The sequence below is a fragment of the Gobio gobio genome (genome assembly GCF_949357685.1).
Source record: "Gobio gobio genome assembly, chromosome: 12".
NCBI lineage: Eukaryota > Metazoa > Chordata > Actinopteri > Cypriniformes > Gobionidae > Gobio > Gobio gobio.
This window is the reverse complement of record NC_137105.1, coordinates 13,966,362-13,988,141: the sequence shown is the minus strand read 5'-3', so window position 1 is coordinate 13,988,141 and position 21,780 is coordinate 13,966,362. Positions and strand designations below refer to the sequence as shown.

General features: G+C 40.9%; 1 protein-coding gene across 5 annotated transcripts in view; it reads right to left on the bottom strand.

Annotated features, from left to right (window-relative positions):
- Window positions 1-21,780, bottom strand: part of hivep2a (HIVEP zinc finger 2a) — an 81,454-nt gene that overhangs the window by 10,870 nt on the left and 48,804 nt on the right. For all 5 annotated transcript variants that reach the window (XM_079832105.1, XM_079832104.1, XM_079832108.1 and 2 more), the window contains one exon: window positions 7,572-7,724. The gene's annotated coding sequence lies outside the window, so the exon portion shown is untranslated. The remainder of the gene's footprint in view (window positions 1-7,571; window positions 7,725-21,780) is intronic.

Here is a 21,780-nt window from a genome sequence, read left to right as displayed (position 1 = left end):
CAATGTTTCTGTCAATAAATGTAAATAGTACTGCACTGCATGGGTATTTACCAATATAAACAATATAGAAAAACCTCCATCGATAGACAATTTATATCATCACGTGATACATATCGTCATACCGTCAACCCCTATTGCTCGAGCTTTTCCCCACTTCCTCCTACCTTTCGTTACATGATGGATTTTTGGGTGGCAAGATATCTACTGAATGAATTGCATAATCTATGTTTTTAAGGGAGGTTAGGTTTTAAGAGGCAAATGGACGTGCTTACAATTTGAGAGCACATGTGTGGGACACACACTGTGAAGAGGATAAGAGCAGTGCCTCCATTCACAGCAAATCCATCTGAATTTGGAATAGCATGACTAAGTCATATTACATAAACCAAAAGAGGTTTCAAAAATCTTACATGACATGAAGTCCCTGTGCTCTCCGCTACTGTTAACATGTGAATCTACAGTATGTCCTGTTTTACACACATAGCTCAAAACATATTTTCAACCACAACATGTTGTTAGATGGTTATGAAATGTGTTTATGCCCAAAGATTAATGTGATCAATGCATGGCTGAGATCAGTACGCTGTTGTCTGCTTTCCCACTCATCTTCCTGCCCCATTTTAACATACGAAGTGTAGGAGGTTCGTAGCCTGGGGCCACAGCAAGGCCTCCACACTGGATGCACAATACCAGTATAATAAAGAACATAAAACTTTTATGAGGATACTTGCTCATGAATAAAAATACACCACCTAATCTAATGCAAGGATTATGCATTTTACAGTTCTGCTGTCAGATTTCAGTGAGAGGATTAACATCAGTCTTTTCAAAGTCTGTTTGTCAAGGAGTGCTGCATGGTGCAGCAGTCCTAAAAGGATTTGGAGAGGCATTATGTCACATTCTAAGCCATTTGGATATCCTTTTCACTTGAAGGGAGACTCCCTGTCTTTTTTAAGAGCCATCACATTTAAAGCCATTATGCAGTGGAAATGCCTTATTCCCCAGAAGTTCAACACAGGACACTGCAAGACTGCAAACAAATAAATATATAAATTAACAACTAAATAAAGAATAAAAAAGAAGCAGACCTAAAAAAAAAAGAAGAAAAAAAAAAGGTATTTGCCAAAGTATGTTTTTAAAATATTCTGAGTCATGCTCTTTAATAGGGATTGTGATTATCAGCTGCCTGGCTGTTTAGCTCCTGGCAAAGTTACAGGGTTATAGCAATAAACAACTAGAGTAATTCAGTCAAGCTTGTTCATTTACCGCTCCCCACTTTTTAAAGGGATGGTTTTGCAGTCCCGAAGCCCTTATGGTGTGATATGTTGGTTTAAGTACAAAAATCTGCAAATTCAGTAGTGCAAATAAAAAAGAATTAGGATATATATATGTGACTGTTTACATACTTAAGCTAATGGACTCTTTGGAGGCAGACAGTGTTACTAGATCATGTAGTTCACTGAGGTGCACCTGGACACCGAGCGGTATGTTCCAGAGATTGGGTTCCACCTTTTGTCTACTCCCCCATGACATCACAGCCATGATGCTGGGGAGGTACACAAGCCAGATCTCATTTCCCTCAGTCCAAAGTGGGACAATTTTTTGTTCCTTGTAGGACAGACACTGAATAATTCAATAAGCTGCTAATTGTTTGAATTCAGTGGTTTACAGAGGTTATAGTGACAAATTCCTACCACTAAAACAATTGTGGTCAATCCCTGAAACTTTATTTTGCGCCTTATTTGTATTTGTCTTGTTGTTGTGCATCTATATTTTGCTTACACCTTGCTTGGTTGTCTCTAGAGGAACTTTACTGCCATAAGGGAATTTCAAGTGTGCACGAATACCGCTACTCTTGCAGGGGAGGAGATATTGCTGAGTTGATTTTCCATGGCCCTTGTTCCAGCTATTCCAACTCATTAGTGATGGAGGCAACTTTTACTACTCTAACTGAGCTTTATCATCTGGCACAGAGCAGATGAGAATGAGTCTGAAAATAGATTGAAGTAAGGACACCACAATAAAGTCTTCTGTTTTAAAGGAACTGGCACATGTCTATTCAAAGCAATTATTCAAGCAAACTCGACTGCATGCTGGAAGGAGCTCAATAGCTGTTCTTTTATTTGACTTCCTATAACTGAAAAAATCTAACGTCCGTTTGCTCAAATAAAGGAAATTTCTAAGACAACCCTGAATTATGGCCCACTAATGCTATCCTCACATTACCCATTCCTTCACTCGCACAGAACTTTTGTCTTTGCAGTTTATCTCAGCTCCCCGCAAGATTCACCTTTTGCTCATCCAGCAACTTTTACGGTGTGATTTTGGTCTGTGTTAGCAGGACCAGAGGATGTATCACCCAAAATGTGTGTGAGTCAGCCCCCTGGAGTGTCATACTGACTCCTCATTAAGACTCCAAAGTTGAATCTTGGGCCGGCGACACATCCAACTCCACATGCAGCCGGGTGAGAGGCCAGCACAGAGACACAGGCCTGCTAAAATCGTGTCCAGATGGTCAGCATAGGGGAGTTCTACACATCGGCAATATCACAATCACATTCCAAGGGCACAGGACTTCCATAACTCCCTATTCAACAATAGCTACAATGCCTTCTGAAAGTAGGAAATAGGAGGATCGATAGGAGTTCATAGAAAGACAGCCGTACTAGCAGTTCAGACTAGGGCTGTCACGATATCATATTTTTCACTACATGATCATCATGGCCAAAAGATTTCACGATAATAATATGAAGAGTTCAGTCTGACATGTTTTCTTTTAAATTAGCATTTTTTACCAGGCTCCTATGTTTGGGTTCAGAAATTTCACATTAATGGCAATGAAAAGGTTATTAGTCAGTTATTGAAAAGGCTTATTTTCAAATATGTCACTTTAGTCAATTCATTTGTATTGCTGTCCACCTCTTCGGACAGCAAGATATAGTAAACAGTTGCAAATTCACTAAAGATGCAACTGGAAACATTGCAAATGATGAAAGCAGAATTCAAAATGTAACAATGAAGAACCTGATCCACACAGTAGGGGGAGCTGAGATTCAGGTGACACATCCGTTTCTATAAGAGTTTTACCACAGAACACTGTTGTTTACTTGCGAAATCCTGTCATTGCCACTGTAACGATGGACAAAGCATGATAAAAACTTGCAGCTCGGCAATTGAAAGCCAGCTCATACACACACCATCATTCATCTTGAAATCATATGATTTGATTCGTGTCTTCTGATTGGTTTCTGTGGCGTTTAACAGTTTCTGGCAACTAACTGGTATTTCTGAATGGGCTGACGCTGGGATTTAGTGGATTTGAAGCAAAAGTATGAACGTATACTATATGTGAAAAGCATTCGCTCGATATCATTCTCTCATTTTTGACTGAGGTGGCGTTTCTTTTGTGTATGTGTGTTTTCCCCTGAAGAATCACACCATTGCATAAAAAAGGAACAATTACACTTGTGGCCAAATCTGCAAGATAACTGAGGCGGGGGTGAGTGAACAGGTTGTTGGTTTTGCCCTCTTTGTTGATCGGCAAGACCTGCTGACTGTGGTGATTAACGAGTCATTTTTGATGGATTCCAAAAAACTTCAACACTGGCACGCCAACTTTCTTGTAGTGCGGGTAGAGTGTCTTGTCTGTCATATCCGACTACGTTTTTAAATAGCAGTAGCAGCTGGCGTTGTGTCTGCTTGTGTTTTATGACAGGTGGCAACCAGCGTTAAGGTGCAATACCACCAACTATTGTAGGTTGGGATGTCAACCAGATGCTGGTGCTGGATTGTTTACCTCTCATATAATCATGTGTGTACTATTCATTTTAAATATTACGGTTAATGGCAATAATATTGCGACACCCCTAATTACCCCGATAACAATATTTAATTTCTTAAATATTACATTTGTCAATACCAGTATATCATGAGATCCCTAGTTCAGTCTTCAAAAGCTATACGGAGGAGAGGAAAAATCCATTAAAACAGGGGAGAAGTATTTTTAAAACTCTGTACAGGAGAGCCTGAACCATTTATGTGTGTACTAGAGAGAGAAAGCATGCGTGGGAAGCATCTACAGCCATCTCGAGACAGGGTGAGGAGAGTGGGTGACTGTTCCTGTGTGGGTGGAGAAGGCATGAATACCATGCAGGGTTATGGTGTTGATGAATTGCGTTATGAAAGGGGCTTCAGTTACACAACCCAGCCCATCCAATTCTCTGCCTGTGTGGGCCGAGAGGGATGGCAGAGCTGCTGTGATGCGTGCGCAGCCGGAAACGAGGTGCATACAACCCTTCAAGACATTTGGTCGAATGCGTAATTATCTAGCAGCTGTGATGCCAGCGACTCAGCGAGAGTGAGAGAGTGAATGTACCGGAAAAATCAAGCATCAACAGACTCACATTCATGGGAATGATGGGCAATTCTTTCATAAGGACAATATCACTGCATAAAGAAGAGGGAGAAAACGCTCGCTGGCTCTGATTGGTTTTGAGATACGGCAGCGGAAAGGACACATTATCCATTAGCTTGTCATTATAATCATATCAATGGTGATTATTTAAATAACATCATCTGTCCAGACGGCTGCTCTCTCAACAAATTGCTATGCGCTAAAATTTGACTGGGCCTTGACATCAGTCATTAAATAAGACATTAGCACTGTCTCAGTTTGGGAAATGTTGCGATTCATCTTGATGAACAGTAACAGCAGTTAAGAAAGTGCCCAGTTATTATGTCCACCATTTATGTCCTAATTTCGAAAAAGCTACAGATATCTGTTATTTGCTACAAGCCAACAACCATTTGAAGGGCTCTGATAGGATGCCCCTAATAAACCTATCACAATGAAGCAGCATTTTTTTTTATCTTCTTTCTCTGTCACCAAAGAGGTCTACATTGGGACAATACCACAATCGAAGTGCTGCTGTGGGTGTCGGGTCAAAAGGCAGTGCCTGCTGATAGAAAACACAACAGCTATAAAGGAGAGAATAAATCCCTTTCAACATGAGGTCATGTCTAATTTAACTGCCACTCTAAACAAGCCCAAGCACTGTCCCCCAGCACGAGATACTGTTACCAATCAAATTAGTGACCGGACCGGCCAGTAGAGAAAGGGGGGACCTGGAAGGAAAAATGTACCCCGGTCTGGGACAGAGGTCTGGCCCGGGACTCTGAGGCACACCAGCAGTCCAATATGAGGCATAGCAACCTAATTACAGGATTGCTTGATAATTGAAAACGGCACAGATGAAAACATTCTCTGTGAATAACCCGCTCCCAAAACAAGAGCTGCATATTTGTGGACTGGTGCAATGCAGGAAAACGTCATGGAAGTAAATGGAGAAAAGATCATCAGCACCATGTATAGGTCATTAGATGGATTTATGACACATTCCAGGAGGCGGTGTTTAGAAACATGCCCGCCTTGCGGACTGTGGGGGGGAGAACGTGTGATTTGACACTAAATCTTCCTGTAGGTGCCATTGCTTAGATTGCTTAGCAAAGCGCCAACAATCCTAGGGGTTTTTCAGGCTCCACAGCTGTATCTGTTTTAATGTACATGTTTCCATTTAGCCTTGGCTAAACACTGCCCTATGGAAGGAAAGAAGGATTAAAAAAAGTGAAAAACAGGGCTTCATGTTGGTCTTAATTGTCTATGGAAAGACTGTCATATTTTCCACCGGGTAAGCTTGAAACCATTACAAGCTAGCCTTCATTAAATTTTCCACAACATTTTGCAGAAATGTCAGGAAGCAGCTGTGGAGGCACTGATTAATTGTCTTTCTTACTGGTTTCCCACTTACAAAATTATGCTTCATTGAAATATATCCTTTTTTTCACCTCCTCTCACCTACATTAGAAAGTCGTCTGAAGCGTGTATGAACGTAAAAGCTGTGGCCAGTTGTTGACTTTTAAAATCACTGAACCCAAAGGGAAATGCCTGCCTCCAAAGGAGGTCTTAGCTTGGCTCTACCTTTAAAGGGGTTTGGACACATGCAAACTAACACATGTCAACCCTTCAGCCACATGAAGGTCTCCCCACAGCTTACTGAACGCAACTACATCAAAAAAAAGAAGGTGCTGCACAGGACTAGGCAAAGCAAGTGGAACAGTATACCTCATAACTATGTCCACAGCCAAAATTCTATAAAGGGAAGGTGCAAAACAAGAGAGGGAGCATCTGGAGGTTGTGATCCCGAATGGAAGAGTTAAAACATCTGCCACAAGTGTGCCCTGGCCTCTTGGAGTAAAACAAATAAATGACTCTAGTCACTGTCCGAGGTTAAAAGCTTAATCACTGGTGGGCGAGCATGCACGAGTGGGACGTCTGGCTGCCACTACTCTAAGCACCACTGAAAATAAACCGTCACTGTTTTCAGTTCTGAAGGCAGGCTTTGAAGCACTGGCATTTGTGGTGTCCACAAACACATCTTAGAGGAAAGATTCAACTGTCTGATTTTGGTTCTGTTGTAGGGGACTAAAGGCTGGAATACCCTGCACGACTTTTGCCCAGAATTTTGCAGTCTGGACCCATTGACGATAGTTGCCCAAAGTCAGTGCCAATCTGCAGATTTTGGTCAGTTGACAGAATGAACAGAAAACGGCGTAGTGTATGATGGCCCCAGACTCTGATTTTTTTTAGCTTTAGACGGATTCTTTGTAGTCAGGGGATATCAAACACGTTTGATATTTTGAGCGATTTTAGAACACTAGTAATGAGGCGTATAATTCACCCTTCGCCGCAAGTTTGATTCACAAGCGATCTGACCAATCATATCGCCAAATCTGCCGTTTTGTCCGACAAAGCAGTCAGGAGAGTTCGTAGATTAACGTCGGTGGACATGAACTTGGAAAAACGGTGTGTACTGACGTCTTTCCGCGGTTGAAACAACATTTCTTTTAGTGTTCATTCATGTTAATTTCATGCTTATCAATGAACTAGAAGGAAGAGATAATCGGTTCGCGAGCAGCTTTAACCGAGGCGCTACAGCGATCACGACACATTAAAGAGCCACAAAATGGTATTTATTGTTTAAATTTCTTTAAAAAGTGACAATTTCAAAGTTGAGACTTTGTTTCAAATCAAAAGTAACTTGCTCTGTCCTCTCTGTCGGCGTGTTGTCAGTGCCCTCTTTGCTCCGCAATGTATTTTCTCTATGTGACAACGTGTGTGTGTGTGGTGTGAGAGCGTCATGGCTTGTCGGACATAGCAACAGTAACTAAAGGTTCGTCTTTGCGAACTGTCAATAAAACTTTAAACTTACTAAAGTTACTCTTAAATAGTGATACATCTACTGTATATGATTCCACTCACAAGCTAATCAAGAGTTTTATTAGCTGCGGTAAATCAGATATCATCAGCAATGCACTTTTATCTTCCTACTGCATCTGTGAGGCATGCAACCTCAGCACACGGTCCCGCCAGATGCACAGCCCGCAGAACATGTGTCTCCCTAACCTTGCTTTTCCACTTTTTCCATATTAAACACCTGGGTCCTTCAATGGGCTCCCAGATATTCCGCATCCTGCTGTCTCTGCTCTTGTGTGGTGTGACACTGTGAACTTACCCAAATGTTCTCTGCAAGTTTGGGATCTGCTTGTTTCTCAGGGTAAAGGCCTCGCGCTGCTTCCTCTATGGTAGTCGGGTTAGGCAGGCGAAGGTTGGGCAGTGGGGTGACAAGTAAGATCCCCTGGCCAGGGTGCTGAGATTATGCAGACCACTGTAGAGACAATGAAACGAAACAAGTTTAATGATAATGTGTGATATGAGACGTTATAGACACTATCAGAGTAGCTGAAGGCTCTTCATATCGTATAAATAAACTGGAACTGAGCATCTGCTAGAACAATATTTCCACTCCCCTTGGAGCAATCCTGCTCTATTAATATGAATCCTCTGATGTGTTTATGCACAAACCATATTGCATTGGAGAGCGTGTCTGTGGGATAATATATAGGCAAAGTATTTTGAGACATGGCAGTACCAATTCAAACTAATTACCCTTTCCTTTGACATGAATCTTGCACATTATTCTCTAAAATTGTTCTTTTGGCTTTTCATAAATTCTCAAAAATTGTTCAAACCATAATCAAACACTGGCCATTATATTGATGTGAAGTGAAGTTCCGTGTAGCCAAGTATGGTGTCCCATACTCGGAATTTGTGCTCTGCATCTCACCCATCCAAGTGCACACGCACACAGCAGTGAGTATTGAACACACACACACACCATGAACACACACCCAGAGCAGTGGGCAGCCATTTTTGCTACAGTGCCCAGGGAGTGATTGGGTGTTGCTAGATGCCTTGCTCAAGGGCTCACCTCAGTTGTGGGTAATGAGAGTGGAAGTGAGTACTGTTCATTCAGTCTCCCCACCTACATTTCCTGTCAATCCAGACTCGAACCTGCAACCTTCGGGTTTCAAGTCTAAACATTAGGCCACAACTGCCCCAAAAATATGGAGCGCTTCACAGATTTGTGTGTCATTGATTGGTAATCTGACTAAATAAAAAATCCTTATCATAAATAGAAAATTGTCTGACAAAATGTGTTCCCTTTAACTACACACCACCAAAATAGCAAAATAATAAAATAGCAAAGAACCCAAATTATGACCATAGGGATCCATTGTTTGTGCCTGGATGAGACTGAACCTTGGCCAGCAGTCTATGATAGAGAAAGAAATTTGTAATTTTGCTATAAAAGGGCTCATGATACCAGGACTGAAACAGAACAATGATTAAAATAGAACACAACTATGAATTTAAAATATTTGTATAATGATATTGTACTTTAAATGTAAATACATTTAAATAGGACAATCAGTCTTCATGCTACATACTTTATCTGCAAATAACATTATGACATTATGATCCTTATATTGTGTTGGTCCCCCTTCGCTCCCCACATGCATCAATGAGCCTTGGCCACCCATGACCCTGTTGCCGGTTCACCACTGTTCCCTCCTTGGACCACTTTTGATAGATATTGACCACTGCAGACCGGTAGCACCCCACAAGAGCTGCAGTTTTGGAGATGCTCTGACGCATCTAGCCATCACAATTTGGCCCTTGTCAAACTCACTCAAATCCTTACGCTTGCCCATTTTTCCTGCTTCTAAAACTTCAAATTTGAGGATAAAATGTTCACTTGCTGCCTAATATATCCCACCCACTAAGAGGTGCCTTGATGAAGAGATAATCAGCGTTATTCACTTCACCTGTCATAGTTATGCCTGATGCCTAATGCCTAATATTATGTCTGATACATATATATTATATATATATATATATATATATATATATATATATATATATATATATATATATATATATATATATATATATATATATATATATATATATATATATATATAGTTCGTAGTCAAACAATTTGCTTGGCCTTTTGAGGCCTGCTCTCCAAAAGGCCATCTAGAGAAGAATGCTTCACCGTGCTTTTATGCTCCCTGTCTTGGAGTGAATGTGCTCTGTGCTCTTCAGCCCCGCAATCTAAAATGTGCCCCAGGGCTGGAGATATTACAAACACCATTATGCTGCTCTGCTGCACTAAGACAAGCTCAGCTAACCCAGAAAAACAAGACATTTCTGTAAGGTTGCATCACAATCTGCAGCGAAGCTCACCCAGGGTAAACACAGGCAACACTTCCTCTCACCCGCAAAAACAGAGGAAAAAAAAAAAACCTTTTCACAGGACTCGCATATATCACATTGCACACCAAATCAAGACATCAGACTTTAAAAATCTCTCATAAACATATTAATGGCAAAAGTGTCATTACACTGTATTCAGCACAAACTGGGCTACCATAATATGTGAGCAACATGTATGTACATGCTTATATTATTGATAGAATAACGTTTATGCGTGGTTTTTGAAAAACAAAAAAATTAAGACACTAAAATAAGCCCACAATATTTTCACAATAGACTTGACTAATGGGTGTTGTTGCCTAGAGTTTTTGCTTCAAACTGATATGATAATCATTGTGCTTACTCATTCACATAAAACAATATATTGATTTAAATGTTGTAAAAATACCTGCATAATGAGCTGCATTGTAGTGAAAGCAGTGAAAGCCAAAGGCACATTACAAAGGCCTACTATATTTTAAATTATCAAAAGATTAAATTAGTCTTGTGCTAAAAAAAACAGTAATATTGTGACTTTGAACATAATTCAGTAAATACAAATAACTGAATAATTGGTAATGATGAATGTTATAAGTAAAATATTTGGGATTTATAACAACATAATCTAATGCAATTGTGATTTCAAAGGTGAATCAAGAGGTTGATTGGGACACTTCACATTTCAATGGCAAAATTTTCGGAATAATTTGATTTTGTAAACTATCCGATACACACAATACTCAAATATAATTTCGAGGTTCGGTTCATTCATGAGACGCGCCGTGCAATGCATGATCGCGCCAGCGCCTATTATAGGCTATTGTCTGCTATATTTGCTTCTTATTTATTAAAACCAGGCAATTGGCTGATGAAACATTGATTCAAATTAAGATACAATTTATACTAAATGAAATTAACTTTAAAGAAAGGCTTTCTACAAAAGCAAAACATAATGAAGTGGACAAAATCATGACTGACCCACTCCATGTCTCCCGACATATTACGCATCTTATGATGTGTCCTTTCTTATTCATGCTGTTCACTTTTCATAATCAACATAGATGAAATTAAAAAACAACATTAGGCTATAATATTTAAACATCAATATGCAACACGTTTTTAATAGCTACAAGAAGTGTTGTACAGTAAATGTTTGACTGGTATGGTACTGTAGCCTATTTATTGCATCTCAGTAGAAATGTTACAGTAAACACTTCATATTCTGTCCAAAACAGGCCAAATAAATCTTGTCTAAACAGTCTTGACATTTTATGTAGCGCATTTGTTATATTATAGAGCCTATAAATGTTCATCTGCAGTTTAATACGTCACACAGACACATGCAGGATTCATATAGAAATGGTCTTTTTGCTGTTTAATATTCACAGGCACTAACAGAATAAACTCTGGATCCGACTAACAATCATCGGCTGGATCCGTTGCTTTAAGAAATAAACAGCTTTTCTTCTGAGGTAAATTATTCCAGGATTATTCCTCACCGCGTCTCAAAACGATGTAAAAGTTCATGCTCTAAACTTGATGTGTTTTTTCAAGTCGATGTGGGCGGGGATACTCGCATGGATCGCGTCAGTATTTGACTTTCAAAAGAACGCACGCTCCGTGGGCGTGGCCGCATTAGTGGATAATGAGACACCCATGAACGACTGACATCTCTTTCTTTTCAAACAGATTACATAAACAGAGAATATTTGTTTTCGTTTAGATTTACATTATTTAAAACCTGACATTTCAACGTTTCTTTAGACATATCTCATGTTTGTGTGACAAGTATTCACTAAGTTTCAGTTCATTTTCTAAAGAGTATCAGATTGGACTTCATTGACAGAGAGGCTGCAGATCGCGCATCATGTTTGTTTTCTTTATTTTGCAAAAAGCACAAAAAAAATTTCATTATGAGTATACACAAAGAAAAGTAGATACTTAACAGATTATAATGATGTATAACACTTGCCTGAATGATACAAATCGACAGAGTTATTTGAGTCTCTGGCACTGATAAGAAATAAATCTAGGTGGTCGCGCCAGCGTGATCTTCAACCTCTGAATGAGCAGAAACTGATGCATTTACTAAACTGTGCCGGATGAACATGATTTAAAATGTGCTTTTATTGTCACATTCTTCAATTCCAATTGTCTACCACTCACTAAGCTTATTGTAGGAATGACAATTCCTTCAAAATTATTTAATAAAGCGGAGATTTGTCTCTACATATGCACATTAAGCGAAGGAGCTCCTTGATAAAAGGTTGTGAGCAAGTAGCTCGCATAGCTGGACTGCACTTCCCAAAAGCATTGTTATCCGTAGATCTTAGAGACCACTGGTGCCAATGGTTTCTACGATCTACAGTATGTAGGCTTATAATGCTTTTTGATTTCTTGCTCAAAACACTTTACCAAGGAGCTCACCCACAACAACTCGCAAGAAGAAATGATTCTTGCCACGGAGATGTGCTGTGATGGGGCAATGATGAGTGCTTAAAAAAAAACATCCAAAATAGAGATCCAACATAGGGCTGTTAGCTAAATGAACAGGCGATGAATTGGAGATGTACAGGGTATAAATAACTGCCTGTAATTATATGCCTCCACTTTTTCCCCTGGAAATTATCATTTGAAAGTACTTGAGGACATGTGGCACATTTTGTCAAAGCTCTCATAAACTATGCTCTGTGCCACTCCACAGAGTGTGAATTAAAATGTAAAGAGTGACAAGTGAATGCATATTTTCTATTTCAATGGCTTGAGTAATTTCTGCAAAATGATTTCAGAGGGAAAGGCGCCATATAATGTCATGTCATCAATGCGTTTCCAACCCCCTTCCCAACATCCTCACACCATTTTCTGCCTCTTTGTCTTAAAGTGAATAGGATTACAGAACTGACACAGGAAATATATTATTATGAAGCTTTTCCTACCCTAATCCATTTAATTTACTTCAGTGAGAGAACACAAACTCCTCCAGCAGCCTGGTAAACCAGGAGGAAGTCCTACTTGTTCAGGTGGATCTGAACAAGTAAACATTCCAGTATTTTGTATTTCTATGGAGAGATCTGCAGTATATACGTCACAGAATTTCAGATACTGATTTATACAGACAGTTTATTGAGCACATCCTGCCCAAAAACCCAGCAGCTGAGTGTAGCTTAGTGCATTTAGCCTTATTTACATTGACCCGGCTCTAATGTTGCACGTGGTCAGTGACCACATCCTTTAGGTAAAATTTGTCAAGCCGATGAGCCTTCCTGTTGCCTCACTTCCACAACATTATTCAGGGTGCTAAAATATTCATGCAGAGTAATACAGGAAAGTTAGCAAGATCATTTGAGGTGGCATTAAGAAGCTAAATGTATCACGGAGGAGGAAGGGCCCTGGGGCTAGTGGAGCTGTCATCATTCTGACTCGCCACACATCGTACCAGCCCTGCAACCATGGGAACCAATGAGCACTCTGTCAGGTGCACCTGCCTCATCCTGACACCTCCTCTGCACTCTCTTTCATTTCCTCTTGTACTCATTCTCTTTTAAATCTCTTTCCCTCTGCCCGTGTATCATATTGCATTCTCTAGCATGTCTGACAAACCATGACGCCATCCTTTCTAAAACGGAGACTCTTTTTACTTGAGGAAGTCGGTTTAATGAAGCGCAGCTGGGGACAAATAATAGGGTGAGGAGAAACTGCTGCTACCCAAAATAGGCCGGCCCAACACCAGTCAAATCATCAAAATGCACAGTATTAACAGCTTCGTGAGCAAATCGTGCTAACGTTAAAATGGCAACCGCGACCCTCGCAGCGTTGCAAGTTCTCCTCATCTTGCGCTCTCCTCCTCTTCCATTATTAATTCCATACTTTTTATTAAATACTCTTAACACTCACTGCCTTTGAGTCTCTTTAATAGGACTTGTAGCTTCAGGCACCATATAGAGACAATGCAATTACCTTATATTTAATGGGCCGATTTAAAAATTTATGGAAGGAAACTAGAAAGTACATTTGACAAATGACACAACCAACAAAGGTGACAGCTCACTCCTTTAGCTTAGGCTTAAAAAAGAAGGCAGAAAAAAAAGGAAAGGGCCCTGTTAAACCATCACATGTCTCCCAGCGCAAACAAACAAATCAGTAGGCTCTGTTGTTCTCCTCCAGCCCCAGCTGCACACAATCCCCCACCGAAACCCCCCTTTCAGTCTTTCTCTCTGGTTCCTTCCACCCTTTGATTCCCATGTCTCTTCATGACAGGGCGTTCTAATGGAAAGAGCACCTCTGATAGATGAGTGTATCAGAGAGGAATTTGGAGCATAGTTGCGGTCATGACATCAGAGTCACACGTTTTATTGTTGGGCGGTGAGTGTTCCCCTGACAGCCGGGGTCCAGTGTCATGTTACCCCTCACAAGAGCCGGGAAATCGGGCTAAGTGGATTTCCTGATGGCACATGCAGACTTGTACTGGAATTAGCTCCAATGATGGGCTAAAATCAAGATCTGAAATAAAAGTCGCAAGAATGTCTCTCTGCTTTTAACTAATATGTCTGATCTTTACAGCAGACTTAAGCCGGGTGCACACTGTGCGATTTATAATAGTTCTTTATGAATGTTCCTTGTCAGACAGTACGAACGTGATCCCTGCTGTTAGCCATGTCAAACTGTACGATCTAAGTTGTCACTAATGTCAGACTGTGCGATAGTCAAGGCGCGTTAAAAATGGACGCACGCAAGAAAACTGGTCCGGAGTTTTATATCATCAATCAATGACGCGTTCGGTGACAGAGAGCTGCATTACACGCGGGATTGAAATGCTGGCTACAAAGAAATCTAGCGCTCATTTTGGTCATGGTTTGCCTTGAAAAGCGAACACATTTTGACGGTCGTCGTAGAAGTCACACTGCAGGACTGTGCGGCAAATCTTCTGACACTGCCGTTGAAGGTAAAATTAATCAGCTGTCAAACGATCAAATACTTCCGATTTTAGCCTAGGATCAGAGGACTCTTTGAGAATTTGTAAAATTTGTCTCAGATTGCCAGCTCGTGGCCAAAAGAGTGCACCCAGCTTAAGGAAGAGTTCTGATCGGTGGGTTGTATTTAGGGGTGTAACGGTTCTAATTACTCACGGTTCGGTTTTTATCATGGTTTTAGGGTCTCCGTTTCCGTACGGTTTAGTATGTGCCATGTTCAGGGTAATTAGGACATTTGTCAAATAAAAATAACAAAATAAGAACAAATAATCAAACTACAAGCAACAGCACAAATGCATACAATAGAGCAAAGATGCATATAAAATAAACTAAATGCTTTTCAGGTATCTATCAGCGTTCGTCAATGTCAAAATGATTGAGATGGCCAATCAAATCAAAGAAGTCATACTATTCAGCCTGTCACTGTCACAACCGTCTATGGTCACAACACAACGAGAGTGCATGGAAAGATGCAAGTATTAGACAACTGTTTTATGATAGAAATGTTCAGCGGACGACAGTAATAGACTAGTGATGCAAGCAAACTACTCAACCTTTTATGAAATTTTGCCGTTTTGAATTGAAAAAATGTGATCATGATTCATGTAATTCATAAATGAATGTTTGTACATATTAGACATACGAATAAGAGGGAATTTGTGCACATTTTAAAATAAAATATTATTTGCAAATTAAATTGATAACTTCATTAGCCTACTACAACTTATTTGACCATTCTTATTTATTTATTCCCTTAAATCCCTTTTAATAATTGAATTCCTTTATTATTATTATTATTTAATACATTATAATAATAATAATAATAATAATAAATTACACCCCAAGGTGCCCCCCCCCCCCCCCAAGCACAAAAGTGAAACTCCCCCTATGACAGACACACACATCTTCTCTCAGCGCGAGCGAGTTCTCTTTCGTGTCTTGCTCTTGAATGTTTAAATTGGCAAGGCTTAAATGAGTTTAGTTTAACACAGACAGCAGCGTGTGCTGCTCAGGTCTCACCTGCGCTCGCGCGCTATCGTCACCCGGGTGATGGCAGCGTAAATGACTGGGTCATGGTCGAGCATACGCACTCGCATACAAGAGTGACTGTTTTGTCCACGCTTTTTGACATCGCTGTTGTAATGTATTGGGAAGCCAGAATGTGTATCCATTGACAGAAACTCTGTCTGTCTGTTTTATAGTTATTTTCAAGAAACAAATATTATAGATGCGTCGTCAGATTTGAGATGAACCGCGGTGCAAGCGCATGCCGAACCGAGGGTGGAGAACCGTTTAATTGTTTACAGAGAACCGTTCCACCCCTAATATGTGTATGTATCATTTTTATTTTATATACTTATATAATAAAAGAAATTGTGTACAGCAACCATTTTATCACAACTCCAATGTCAAGAACAATTTAAATGCCTTGCAAAAACTTCAAGATAATAAAAGACACACATAACAGAACTAGCCAGATAGCTCTGTGGAAAATTATTTTAGGTATTTAATGATTTACGAGTTGTCTAGTCTTAAAAGGTGAGAAATTGATTCATTGCTCATGACTAATTTGAAACATCATGAGGCAAATACCTCTAGAGGTTTTCTAGTCAAACAAAACTGCTGAAACAAAAATATTTAAGTTTCATGGTTTATTGTGATTTAGACACGCTATAAACCCCCGATCACACAACGTTGATTAGGCAAAGTTCCAGAGGGAGTGCTGTCTCTTCATTGCTTGTTTATGTAAAGAGTCAGTGGAACCACATGAGCAAGAGCGGGGCACAATGAGCATCTCCTCAATCCAGCAGGTGTAGAAGAGCTGGGCTTTCGCTCTGTAATCAGCGCATTGGGAGACAGGATTTGGGCTGCAACAAATTGGAGCCACATGGTGTTTAATGGGCATTCAAATCACAGAGTGCCACGGCCATCCTGCGCATGCCACGACAGTCGCCCCCAGAGCGAGCTAATCAGTGTCATCTTCTCCAACCCTTCCCTTCGCAGTGCATCTGACTCTAAGGCCCAGACTGAAAGGGGGAAGTGACATTTACGTCATTGGGGGATGAGTGGACCGGTTACCATTCCTGTCACCCCTTTCACAAGCAGCACACTCTTTTCGGATAAGAGGGGGGCCGTGACGAAGGAACCGTGCCAGCGTCAGCGCGAGTCCATCCGCTGCCAAGAGAATCCTCCCGAGATTGAAACGGGGAAAGTGTGACATATCGCACAAGCTGAGCACATTACATCGGGTGTGATAGTAACACTGAACCGTAACAAGCACACTGAGAGAACGGCTCGAGGAACCTGTTTGTAGAACACCCCATCCCGGCATCCATGCTGGCCGAGGGCCGAAGAAGAACCTCTCCTCGAGGACCACACCAAGGTCACCAGGTTCAGCTGTCTTTTGCCGTGTAAGGCAAGTCCGCCCACTTGTCCTTCTGTTCTTCTCTCTCCTTCCTCTACTCAAGAAAAACAAGAGCAGATTCTCCATGATAGCACCGTGAGTCAAGCTTGCTCTATCTGTTCCAATCTCTGCACTGTTATACAAGTCAAGAAGCTGGCGCTGAGCTGGTGTCTGAGTCAGTCTGTAAAATACATCCAGGCCCCGTCTGTCCAGTTTCCACTCATTTTCTCTCTAACATGCCTTTTCACCAATTTACTTCAGCTGAGGGGGAGGGCAGTTGTTAAAAGTACCCAGGCAGTTTGGTGGGGACTTTGACACAGCAATGGCAGCTATTTGGGTTGAAATGAGAGCTTTACAGCAGTGTAATTGATGGGCTTGGGCAGAACAACCGCACAGTGCCATTACCCTGCGAGAGTCATGCGCTTCTTTTATAGAAGCCCACCATATATAAACATACCAACTCAAGTCAGGAGACTTGAGGCAGCAATGGCTATTAACACCCAATCAGCAATGGCACCAGGCAAAATGAAACACAAAATAACACATTTGCCACCTTTTCGGTTTTCATTGAAAATACGCCATTCCACAAGGCTGACTGGAGAGCAATGGGAGAATATATACTAAAGGATCAGTACGATTCCCTGCTAAATGAGCTGAGGTGATGCAGGGCATCTTTCTTTCTGGATATTAGGTATTGCAGCAGGAAGAGGGTCTTCCTGTAATGGTCTTTGATAGACCTGTAGTGAGAAACCAGCTGCTTTCACCAGCATCCTCTAACCAATAACCCACTGCTTTCTCCTAGGGGGGTAAACAGCACTTCCTGTGCAGCAGTCTCGTAACACGGCGCCACTCCTTCCATCCCTGCAAACCTAACTCTGGCTTTCAGTCTTGATTTATGATGAAATTTTCGGAAACCTGCAATACACAGCTCACAAGTGAAGAATGAGTATACAATATTTCCTTCTATACATCAGGAGGAACTTAAAGTCAATGAGGATGTCCAGAAACATTTCAATACAGCTCTATTGACAAGTTTCCATGAGAAATGAGTTTTGCACAAGCACAACTTTCGGTAATTCTAGAAAGAATCAGTCACTGCCAGAACAGGTTCTGAACTTCTATTTTAACCTAACTGTATCCAGAATATATCTAACAAAAAAGAAAAAAGAGTGAATCAGTGATGACCAATGTCTCAGTATGTGTAAAAATATTAAACCGAAAGTGCACAATTCAGATTTGAATTTTGAATGTAATTTGAATTAAGGTAGCAAAACAGGATGCAGAATTGCAAGTCAAATTTGAATGTAAGGAAGTAGAATTAAATTGATTAATTAGCAGATTTAACCAAACCCCGACCTCATTTAGGTTTATCATTGGTCACAAACTATTCATCAGTCAAGCTGTACATCAGTCTATTCTATTTGTTAGGGTATCAATATAGAAACTGTTGTTATTAAGTAAGTTTCATTAAATTTTTCCCCTTATATCTTAAATAAAATGTAGATGGATGGATGGATGGATGGATGGATGGACGGACGGACGGACGGACGGACAGACAGACTTACTGACAGCCGAACAGGAAGTCAAGGAGTTTCACACTGAAGGGAAGTTGCTCATAAGACTTTTTCCATAACCCCAATGAACAAACCCCAGTGACACAAATAGGTCAGAGGTGACTCTGAGTCCAGGATCTAACGCAAGAGTTCTTCTCGCTCTCATCGCTCATGAACACACTTTTAGCAAGAGACACTTCCAGGAAAAATAGTATCACAGCTGTTAAAAGTAAGAAAGAGTTGTGGGTCTCCTCAAACAGCACTTTAGGGAACATAAAGAGTTATTAAACTTCCTGTTGTCTTTCTGAAAAGTGGATCTAGCATTGCTATACCACAAACACTGAAGAAAGCCGCTTCGACAGGGTGAAGTGCTGATTCACCACTGCAGGGATAACAGTGCCGTGGTCATACCATTCTTTGGCCTTTGATATCCACTCTGCTGTGTCTGCACTGAGCTGTTTTTAAACCAACACCAGCGTCAATGAGGCTGTGCCGCTGCTGAAAGCCCTTCTTCAAGACAAAGAGTTTCCTGAGAAGAGCCTACAGTGGTTAACACATAAATGAGTCGCTCACACACAGCAAAAGTGAAGCAGACAGTGCAATATGCTGATTCAACCTCGACCGTGCTCCATTTCCAACTACACAGGAGGATTTTACCCATGATCAGAGTGCATCGCAAAGCCATTAACGGAGCTGAGAAAGTTTGACATTTTGCGGCTCTCCCCTAAGACCCAATAGAATAATATTATTACTGGAAAGAGATTGCCCTGCCCTCCAACCACTCCTATAATTAAGAGTGAATACAGGCCACGGGGGACGATCCTGGGGGCCAAGAATATCAATCAGTCACCCCACAGTGTTTCTCTGGGCTCTGCTGGCTGGCCCACATCATAGAGAAAACGAGCCTGTTTGCTCTGTGGCGCCTGTCCCTTTAACTGTCACTCTGCTGGAGACAGACATGCACAGGAGATAATAACAGCCCCCCCTCCGCAAGCCTCCTGATGCATTAATATTGAAGTGCAGGACTAAAGTGGCCCACTACAGTCAAGCCCGGCAGTGAAGGCCACATAATCCAGCGGAAACAAAGAGGGAGGGATAGCTTTTTGAGCAACTTGAGTCCTAAGGACATGGTTGTATTTCCAAAAACAGGACCCTGTCTTTATGCTGTGCCTGTGGGAAGAGCTTGTAAAGTAGCTTGTGTCCCACACACACAACAACAGAGCCAGTAACACCTCGTCATGTTGTCCAGGGGCCAACTTTCCCAGGATTCGCCATATTTCCATTTCCCACTAAAGGAACACTGTCAGAGTCTCGCTCTACTGACACCAACCGCAAACAATTCTTGATGCTAAGATCTTTATCAGGGTAAGGCCTTTTGCACAAATTGGGCCTATCTGTGTAATGCGATTAAAGCCTTTACTTCCAGGAATCTGACAGAGAGACAAAGCGTCTTTGGTGTCTGGCTCAAGTACTGAGGGTGGAACTGTCACAGCTGTGTGAGGAAGGAGAGGAAGCCACAGTGGCATCATAATTATGGCATCTTCAGTAAAATAACAGCATCTCCATTTCCTGTACACGGCTGCTCTTTAGCCCTGGCTTTGTGCCTTTAACACATCGACTGGCCAATGCAAGATGAATTTTCAGTCTTTTCACGTGTGTTTTTTGGTGGTCACTTCTAAAAGTCTGTTTATTCCTGGAAATGGAATAAATTTGTACAGACGGTCACCGAGAAATTATTTTAATTGTACACCTATAATTGCAACCAATCCATCCAGTCCTTTTCAGCATGCAAGAGGTGGCTAAATAATTATTATCCAACATCTTTTGACAGAGCGGCTGCAACAATGGTTTCAATGCCTGACAAATGGGGATCTATGGAAGCCTGTCTTCATCTCAGAGTAAAACATAAAATAGGTAATTTTGAGATAAAGTTTAAAATAAGAAATAAAGTCAGATATTAAGTCACAATAACGTGTCATGGAGTCATTGAAATTATAAAGTCAAATGGTGAAATATAAAGTTGTGAATACCAGAAATAAATTTGCAATCGCAAGATATAACGTCACAATTGTGAGACAGTCACAAATAGGAAAAAATTAAGTTGTAATTATGGCATATCAAATAATATTGTGGAATATAAAGTCATTGTGAGATATAAAGTCACAATTGACTTTTCTTTTTAGTACTTGGAGGCAGAAACAGGCTTCTGCGGATCAGATGTAAAGAGGGTTATGGTGAAAGAGAAGTGCCAGACAATATATTAAATCTGTCTTCTTATCTAAATCTGTCTGTCTCTATCCCTGAAAGGGCCTCAAGCGTGTGCTCAGTGGGGACAGATTTTTTCGATTTTTCTCAAGTGGCTTGACCTCTGAGGAGCTGCTGAAATCAGAAACAGGAGATATTACATTAAGAGAATACACAAGCGTGACCTGTGGTTTTGATGCATTTACTAATCTGTTACGCATTAATGTTCAAGATGATACTTGATCATGGTAACTCTAAACTTTTTAGCACTAACACTAAAATGAGAAATCACAGAAAGTCAGTGAATGTAAAATCTTGGGTGGCATCCCAGGTTGCAACGCTCAGATCCACACAGCAACTACTACTTTTGAGGCCGGAACTGTGTCAGTGACGTTGGAGGAAGTGGTAATGTAAAGGTGTGAACTCAACTCCCACAAGACTGTAGCTACAACACCACAACAGTGCAGGCGGCTGATTCGCTCACACACACGTACACATCCGCACACATGCAAATCTCTTTAGCTCTCTTTGAGTGCGGAGACAAAGGAAGTGAGGTAAAGAATGGTAAAGAATTGTTTTGTTTTTTTAGTTTGTTTTTTTAAGTTTGATCCGACTAGAAGGGCAGGCCCCAGGTTTTCCGGCGATGGAATTGGGGTCTGCCACATGCACTTGGGCTGAGAACAAACACTTATTAACAGTTTCAGGCTTGGAAACTCTGGGTACCACTGGAGGAAAAAGAAATGGAAGAACAGGCCAGATTTCCCCAGACCAAATATTACCCATGGAAAAGCTAGGCACTAGCACGCAAACACACATATTTCTGCAAACAAGCGCAAAGTACTTTCTGATGGCATTGTTGTTTTTTTCTTTCTCTTGTTGTGAGTTTCTTCGAAAAATTATTTTTCCAAGCTTCTTGGAAAGTGGAAAATCAAGCAAGCTCTCTTCCATTTTCCA